Below are 10,316 nucleotides of genomic sequence, written 5' to 3' on the forward strand. Positions count from 1 at the left end.
TAAAAAGTTGCTCTCAGTGAATACAAATGGTGGTTTACTAACCTCCACGGCTCATACCAAATCTTGGATGAGTTAGAAACTGTACTCTCTTCTCTGTCATTCATAGATATGTCATTTAGCGCGTTTCTACTGAAAGCTTTCAATTTGGGATTTAGATAAATTACGAGTGTAATTTTCAGAATGAATAAATGTTTAACAAAAGCATAAGTACACTAAGCCAACAATTTGAAGCGTGTTTCTGGGAGTTAAAGATGAGCATTGATCAATTGATATTCCTCACTTTCTAAAAGTGAGAAGTGAACATAAATTTTAATCATAAATATAATTTCCTAGCTAAAACTGCCAAAGAAAATTTGAAGCAAATATTATAACTAGGTGAATCGATAAGAAAGTTATGAAGCGATGATTGGTTATAGCAAAAAGTTATAATTTTATTAGCTAGTAAATGTATAAAGATAGATTTACTTCCATTCTCCTATCTTCTTCTGCAGCATAACACTGCTGACACCTGTCAACACTGCTGACACCTGTCAGCTCTATCCATAAGCTGTCTGCCTCAATCTTTAACCACCTGATGCTCAGAAAACTCTGAGTCACCTTCGCTGGAACTAGAGGCATTTTTACAATTATGTTGTTTGTCAATAAAATGTGTCGATACAGTAATTTAGTAACGATGTCAATGAATTCAGTAAATTAAATAATGACTCCAATCTAGTAATTGAGTAAATTCTCTAACAACGAGAATCTTCGAGATGACAGACAACACAGTTTACGAGTGATAAAATTTATTATGACCTATATAAAAATTTTGTGCTGATGATTGGCTAAAGAAGCGACAGTATATTTATCACTCGTCGACTCTTTTCATATGTATCAATGTATATGTCACAAATAAAGCAGCCTCTCGAATCTGAGCATTTCAAAAACTGATCCAATTCAAATGCGTATATCTCTGGACAAGTTTAGTCTACAAAAATAAAAATAACATCAAATTGTAGCTGATGTTTCAGCCTTTTATTGGTCTTAATTTCATTTGATTGACCTTTCCGACGCAATCACATCTTCAAGTTTATGCTAGGTATACATATAATTAAAGCATTTTGGGAATGTCTGGGCATGTGTTTTTTTTATCATCAGAGCGTACTAAATGAAGCGTGAAGCTGCGTACTTCAACCAATCACCCATGAAGATTGGCAGGTGTAATAGGTATGTACTCAATTATTCCATAGTATGGCAAGTAGGATAGTACACCTGTCTGCAGAACCAGGGCTTCCGAGTTTACTTCCAGTACAAAGTGTTTTTTTCATTCCTAAAACTTCATCGCTATAACCGGTCGTATAAATGACAGACCAACAAACAATAAACATGGAGATTCATATATATTAATAGAGGCTTGTAAAACTGCATTCGGTCATGTTGCAAACAGGACTTTTTTCAGCCGATCTCTGAATGACTTCTGGGAGTTATCAGGCTAATTTTCCCGTTCACATCAGGACCAATTTGGACTGAGAGTGAGCGATTTCACCAGCTTTTATTTGCAGGGTGAAATAACTTTAGCTGATATATTTTAGTGAGTCAAGCATTACACTTTGTTGACTGTTTCTTATGAAGTGTTTCCTAGACATTTTAGCAAGTTTACCAATTATTTTGCACTAGCCAGTTCATATACTAATAATGGATAACTATCGGCAGGACGGCCCTTTGATTACAGCATTATGCTTCAATTATCATAGCAACAGGCATCATCAGTAATCCGAACCAGAAGAAGGAATTGGTCTAAAGCCCCAAAAAGTGTTTGGGTATCTACACTTTTTGCTACCAGAGACTTTAGAGGAGCTTGGGGATAGTATTGTTCTTGACTTGCAGACTCCATCCAGGGCTAGAGTGATAGGAACTTCTGCAAACTACTATAGGATGAATGAGTGTTGTTTTGAAGTGTTACTTCACAAGGTTTCCCTTCTTATTATTTGATGTGATACCGTGATATGACAATTGGCCTGTCTACAGCCGAGACTTGCTGTGATGAATGATTTCATTGGCTACTCAATTTAAAAATCAGTCTAAAATTGTACATGAATCGAGCACCGCCTGACAGAAATTTATATTTGGGCCAACTCGATTTTGGGCGCATTTACTCTTTGTCCACGAGGCGATTTTCGGCCAGTGAGACAAACAATCAGCATGAAATTGGCTAGTGCAATAGCAGATAAACACTGCAAACTTGAAAGCAATAGCCGATGTCAATAACGAGAGTTATAAACAGGAAGTGCAACTACTGGTGGCATTTTGGGCAAGTCTGTTCACATCTTTTTCTTCTGAACGTTTTAACTTTAGCTTTGTCAACTTTAATCTTAAAACATCCTGGCAGTCAGATCACTTGAAACATCCTGGCAGTCAGATCACTTGAAACATCCTGGCAGTCAGATCACTTAAAACATCCTGACAGTCAGATCACTTAAAACATCCTGACAGTCAGATCACTTGAAACATCCTGGCAGTCAGATCACTTGAAACATCCTGGCAGTCAGATCACTTGAAACATCCTGACAGTCAGATCACTTAAAACATCCTGACAGTCAGATCACTTGAAACATCCTGGCAGTCAGATCACTTGAAACATCCTGGCAGTCAGATCACTTGAAACATCCTGGCAGTCAGATCACTTAAAACATCCTGACAGTCAGATCACTTAAAACATCCTGACAGTCAGATCACTTGAAACATCCTGGCAGTCAGATCACTTGAAACATCCTGGCAGTCAGATCACTTGAAACATCCTGACAGTCAGATCACTTAAAACATCCTGACAGTCAGATCACTTGAAACATCCTGGCAGTCAGATCACTTGAAACATCCTGGCAGTCAGATCACTTAAAACATCCTGACAGTCAGATCACTTAAAACATCCTGACAGTCAGATCACTTGAAACATCCTGGCAGTCAGATCACTTGAAACATCCTGGCAGTCAGATCACTTGAAACATCCTGACAGTCAGATCACTTAAAACATCCTGACAGTCAGATCACTTGAAACATCCTGGCAGTCAGATCACTTGAAACATCCTGGCAGTCAGATCCCTTGAAACATCCTGGCAGTCAGATCACTTGAAACATCCTGACAGTCAGATCACTTAAAACATCCTGACAGTCAGATCACTTGAAACATCCTGGCAGTCAGATCACTTGAAACATCCTGGCAGTCAGATCACTTAAAACATCCTGACAGTCAGATCACTTAAAACATCCTGACAGTCAGATCACTTGAAACATCCTGGCAGTCAGATCACTTAAAACATCCTGACAGTCAGATCACTTAAAACATCCTGGCAGTCAGATCACTTGAAACATCCTGGCAGTCAGATCACTTAAAACATCCTGACAGTCAGATCACTTAAAACATCCTGACAGTCAGATCACTTGAAACATCCTGGCAGTCAGATCACTTGAAACATCCTGGCAGTCAGATCACTTGAAACATCCTGACAGTCAGATCACTTAAAACATCCTGACAGTCAGATCACTTGAAACATCCTGGCAGTCAGATCACTTGAAACATCCTGGCAGTCAGATCACTTAAAACATCCTGACAGTCAGATCACTTAAAACATCCTGACAGTCAGATCACTTGAAACATCCTGGCAGTCAGATCACTTGAAACATCCTGGCAGTCAGATCACTTGAAACATCCTGACAGTCAGATCACTTAAAACATCCTGACAGTCAGATCACTTGAAACATCCTGGCAGTCAGATCACTTGAAACATCCTGGCAGTCAGATCCCTTGAAACATCCTGGCAGTCAGATCACTTGAAACATCCTGACAGTCAGATCACTTAAAACATCCTGACAGTCAGATCACTTGAAACATCCTGGCAGTCAGATCACTTGAAACATCCTGACAGTCAGATCACTTGAAACATCCTGGCAGTCAGATCACTTGAAACATCCTGGCAGTCAGATCCCTTGAAACATCCTGGCAGTCAGATCACTTGAAACATCCTGACAGTCAGATCACTTAAAACATCCTGACAGTCAGATCACTTGAAACATCCTGGCAGTCAGATCACTTGAAACATCCTGGCAGTCAGATCACTTGAAACATCCTGGCAGTCAGATCACTTGAAACATCCTGGCAGTCAGATCACTTAAAACATCCTGGCAGTCAGATCACTTGAAACATCCTGGCAGTCAGATCACCTGAAACATCCTGGCAGTCAGATCACTTGAAACATCCTGGCAGTCAGATCACTTAAAACATCCTGGCAGTCAGATCACTTGAAACATCCTGGCAGTCAGATCACTTGAAACATCCTGGCAGTCAGATCACCTGAAACATCCTGGCAGTCAGATCACTTGAAACATCTTGGCAGTCAGATCACTTGAAACATCCTGGCAGTCAGATCACTTGAAACATCCTGGCAGTCAGATCACTTAAAACATCCTGGCAGTCATAATGATCTGACTGATTGTTTTAATTGATCAATTAAAACAAACAAAATCTCAAATCATAAAAAATTATATAAATTTTCTTATAAAATCTACTAGAATTTTTTGTGATCACATATTTAATGCTACTATTTGTATACGTACATTTAATTTTAATGAAACCATTTAGCTGCTATTCTATATGAAGCGCAGATGAAATATTACATATCAGAATTCCACTGAAGTATTATTTCACAAATTTTACAGCAATAAAAAATAAAACAACATGCGGAGTCACATTAATATGAAGGTTTACAGTTTGTTTGACTTCATACCTTCAGGTTTTACGAGGGAACAAGCAATCACTTCATACCTTCAGGTTATACGAAGGAACAAGCAATCACTTCATACCTTCAGGTTTTACGAAGGAACAAGCAATCACTTCATACCTTCAGGTTTTACGAAGGAACAAGCAATCACTTCATACCTTCAGGTTTTATGAAGGAACAAGCAATCACTTCATACTTTCAGGTTATGCGAAGGAACAAGCAATCATGAATTTTACGCACAACTAAGATATAATAATTGTATAAGGAAATACAACTAAACTAGCAATATAATTATGTATGGATATTGTGAGATGACTAACGAATATGAGTCACATATGTTAGTGATGTTTCTATTTTTACCCTACATCGATGACACACAAATCAACAGATGTTGAAATTCAGCTATGTGTAAGGTCAGAAATAGAGGTAGTGATAGAGATGTAGGGTATAACCTTTTTTTACCTTGCTAAAGTCTAAACTAAATTGTCTTATTCATTTTTATTAGTTTCCTACATTTTTCTACATTTCATCTTTGGTATTTGCTGGTCTCTTCACATTCACTCATGAAACTATAATGTTTCGAGAACTGTCGAATGTTATGTGTTGATAATTGTCAAGTGTAGAGTCAAATACTTGTTCGAATTTGGTTGAAAATTCCAAGCGAGGTAATCGTACCTAGGAATTTTACTGCACTGTAGTTTCACATTAATCAAAACTAGGACAGCTTTGGGCTGAAGAACTGGTCTCACATAAAAGCCAGTGTAGTATGACATGGCTGGCCATCCACTACATGAGTAACATCTGACATCAACAGCCTGTGATAAACAACATCCCTTGTTAGTTACATGTAGCATAACAGCTAATGTAAAACCTCTATTTGAGCACCATGGCTCTGTATTTTATAACCCTTTTTATAGGGGCGTTGTATTAACTGTGAAGTTCATATAGAGGATAGCACTTTATTTTTCGACAAATTTGTCAGAATATTAAAAAAATAAATTTAACCCTTTTATGGGAAAAGCGATGCTAATGTTGTCTATATATTACACTCTTCTTTGGGCAGAGCAACATTAATGCTGTCGGCCTCAGTGTTTTTGCTAAACCATTTCATATATACATCCAAGTATTAGATTGAGTTAAACAAGGAAGTACTTGGAGTAAAATGATAGACAAATACAGTTATTATCGTATATCCCTGCATATAAGACAATTCTAGCACGCAAAAAAAGTTACAAAACTATGAAGTCCGGTTAATACGAGCATAGCTCTGATTGAAAGCAAATGAAAAGGCTTTATGCTAACATAATTTCATCAACTATAACTCGAACCATGCTAAGCATGCGGCTCGTAGCCTTTTTTCTTATAGTTTGCTATATACAGCAGCGATGGCTTGCACTTGAAGAAAAGCTGCATGTGAAGATTCTGTGAAAAAAATGCACGTATGCACATACCTGCCAACTCTCACGCATTGGGCGTGAGACTCACGCAATTACCCCAAAAAAAATGAGAATGCGTGAGATATGCGTGAGATTTTTGCCCCAATTTCCACAATTTTATACATACTATCATTGATACATCAATTGCCCCAAAACCAAATCTCACGCATTACCCCGCTCTTGGGTTGGCAGGTCTGCGTATGCAGTGCATTTAGCCTTGTTCTGTCCAGCTATTGTTCTCACAGTAAGAGCGTGCAAACCCACGCCAAGCAGCTTTTGTTTGGTAACAGTACACTATGACAGCAATAACAGTCTGTGACTGGTTGGGCATATATATTATCGCTTGCGTTTTATGCATGCCGCATGCATAAAACGCAAGCGATAATATGTATGACTAACCACATGCATAAATAGTTTCCTGGTATTGTTAAAAATATATTATACTGAAGAAATTTCTGATTCTACTCATAAATGAGAATGACTGTCTTACACTGCTTCTTTTAAACTAAAAGTGATATAGGCACAACAATAATGGCTATCATTAACTCTTTTGCTGCCAAACAAATGTTTTAACGATACAAAAAATATTCCGTAAAACAAAATATTTAACATCGACACAAATGAGTTGTCATAACATTTGAACAAATTAATTAGCATAAAATTTGATGATGCTCCCTGGCACCATAAAAAGGCCATAAATTTGTTGCAGAATGGGTTCAGACACTTTTTGTCCTCATAGTACCGCAGATGGCAAGTTAAGCATGTTCCGAGTCAGACAAGTTATCACTATTACTATCACTTATAGCCATATTATTACTGTTGAAAATAAATACTCACTGTCACTACTATTGCCTAATAGATAATCATCAGGAGTTCATTAGTCTGCATTTTGTGCATTTCGTAGCTGCAATGCATCTGATCGTGGCGGAAGCAATAGATATAAAAAGTGTTTTTGCAAAGCGAAACTGAGGTCAGCAAGAGATGCAAACATGTTTTCCATCGGCTCAATGCAAACAGATGATTGTTTCTTTTCGACTAAGCGGAAATATGATAGGCTAATTATTCAACTACTTCCCAGTCAGAAACGTTTTGTGCTGAGCCTAAAAAAGCCACTTTTCTTTCGCAACCTTATGCTTTGATAGGTACGTACGGTATGCTAAGATTTATAGGGTCAGCTTATATGCGAATTCTTATAAAAACCCAGATTTCAGGGCTGTTTTTCTAGGCCCAGCTCAAATGCCAGGATATAATTGTTTCAATGGTGTCGCTTTCAAAGTTTAAATGAAAAAACCGTAAAGCTTTGTAGTTAAAAAACTGATTTCGATACACTATAACAATGGCTGCCATTACATCGTACGTGTACAGTGTTCCTGAATAATATTCTCATCATTCGTCTAAACATTTCAACTCTTAAGATCAGGTTGTAAACCACATTAGGGATGAACCTGAAGACAATGATCGGATTTAGACCAGCTAACTTCGAATCAAAATGTAGTTGTAATGATTGTGATGATCGATTTTCTCAGGTACGCCGACACTAAAACCCTTGCAACACTACAGCAACAATAAAAGACTTAATTGTTATTGATGTAACCGAGTCATTATTAGTATCATTTTATGGAAACTTTTCGGCAGATCACTTTTTATTATGGATTCGTAAAGATCAAAAAATGTAAAAGTGGCAATCTATTATATATTAGAGGTGGCGCTCCAATAAAGGTGGTGTTCAGATAGAGGCTTCACGATACGTAAAGTAGACATATTGCAAATATATCTACATACATATACAACGTAAATAATCCGTTTCAGGAATGGTTACGTTAGGCTATAGAAATTTTACGGTATATGAAGAGGAAAATGCACGTAAATCGCCTAATCTATTCTAAGATCTTTACAAATTCACCCCTTTGGCTCTTCAAATAGGAAAAACTAGACTTAACTTTTTAATTTAACTTCTGAACAGTAACCATGGTAATATTGGGATGTATCGACAAATTTCTCCAATAAGGGGAGCACACACCTTCAATGTCAACTTACATCATAAAAATGAAGTTCTAAAACATATATCAACTATGAATTTAAATAAATGCCACCTTTGGATGTGTTTCACCCTGTTGACCATCCGGTGTTCATGGAGAATGAGTACATCATTGGTCTACAAGAGCGAATGCAGAGAACAAGAAAACTACTGCGAGCGCGACAAACTAGGGCGAGGGCTGAGGAAGGGGTTGTACCACTGTTCAAAGTTGGAGACCGAGTCCGACTGAAACCATTCTTTAAAGGAAAAGGTGGGAAGCTATAACCTAGACTTATTGGACCATGATGGATGAAGAATTTACCATATCAGTTGTATGAAATGAAGAAAGGTGAAAAAAAACAATCCAACAGATAAAAGAAAGCAGCCTGTGTCAAAAGTTGACCCACCGAGAGGACTTCGGACTGAGAGGCCCCCACTCCTCTGACCAACACTATTATAATGGACAGGCCCGCATTCCCTGGAGCGGCTGAGCCGCCCAATCTTTTAGTAATTTTTAATGGCTAAGTACTAAAAACTGCAGTCTAAGCTCATTCACTTGTAAATTCCAACTACTACCTAATTCCGAGCGCTAGTTGCGCTCTAGTGCAACTAGCGATGAGGCTCACTAATCTAGTATTGGTTTTGCCTGCCACTAATGCAATGAGTGAGAGATCCTTTTCTGCATTGAAGCAAATCAAAACAGCAATGAGGAGCACTATCAGGCAGGCTCGTCTAAATAATCTTCTCATATTACACATATATAAATATGTTGAAATACATGTAGATACAGAATCAGTTGTGAAAGATTTCTGCCATGGACACATTGACAGAACAAAAGCTATTGCAATAAAGAAGTAATAGCTCTTGTTCTTTCAATGTTTTTTACAGAAATCTGTATTGTCATGAGTTTTATATCGTTTGTTGAATAAAGAAAAGGTTTTGCCTACCATGAACCATAAGCAATATATTTATGTAGATTTCAATGCTTACAATTGGTTGCATATATGCATTTTTTGAGGGTTGTTGATGCCTAAAAGGTCATCTTTCTAACTGGTCAAGCTTTCTAACTGGTCTGAGGCACTGCCCCGTATCCCGTTGAAGAGGGGGGACTATCACCGCCCCCTAAACCCCCAAGTGTTCATAGCTAGTCGCCTAACATTTGCAGCCCCAACTTGCAACCAGGGAATACAGGCCTGATAATGGATGAAGTCTTCTGACCCAGCAGCAAAAATGCTTGCAATGCAGAAGGAATTTGAATGCTCTACAGATACATGCAAGCAGACCGACTTGACCACACAGAAAATTAATTTTACCATCCATCAGATGAACATGATTAAACAAACAACCATTGCTTATCAATGTACAAAGTTCATAGCACATGTCATGACACAAATATCGTTCTTCAGAGCTATCAAAACACGGAGGACATTAAGCAGCATACGGAAAGCAAAAAAAAATGCACTGAGATGGTGAGACAAAAGAAATGCGGAGCAGGTGTTTTACGGGGAGGAGGTGGAGTGTACATCATGAACGGATCAACCAATGCATTATATGCGTGATGCTGTCAGATGAGAATTTTCAGCGCAAACCAATGCAGCTACGTAGAACCATCTATACAAGAAACATAGACATGACAATTTCGAAAGTATAGCTGGAGATGTTGGCCACTGTAAATACAACAAAGGGCATTGCGAAGTAAAGGATGGATCAACGCCCATTTGGTACCTGGACCTGATCAAAACCTGTCAAAACACACCATGGTTCGATGTTGGAGAATATTTCGATTCGCACTTCGTCTTCAAGGAACAAGACCTAGCTTTAGCATTCTATAAAGCAGGTCCAGATTCGCAGAGATTGTAACTGCTCCTACATTTCGCTTTCTGAACAAGGCCTAGCGACCAAGTTTCTTACAAACCTGACTAACATTTTGATGAATTTTACAGTACATAACACACTATCAGCAGTAGGTGTAAGAATTGTACTCTTCAATAATAAACTATAGTTACCACATTTGTTATCGTACGACTCATCATAGCCAATATCTACAGTAAAATAATTGATCGACAGAGGCTAATTGTTTTTTAGGTATTAGGAATAGCTGTTTTTTGC

The sequence above is a fragment of the Watersipora subatra genome, chromosome 3 (genome assembly GCF_963576615.1).
Source record: "Watersipora subatra chromosome 3, tzWatSuba1.1, whole genome shotgun sequence".
NCBI classification, from domain to species: Eukaryota; Metazoa; Bryozoa; class Gymnolaemata; order Cheilostomatida; family Watersiporidae; genus Watersipora; species Watersipora subatra.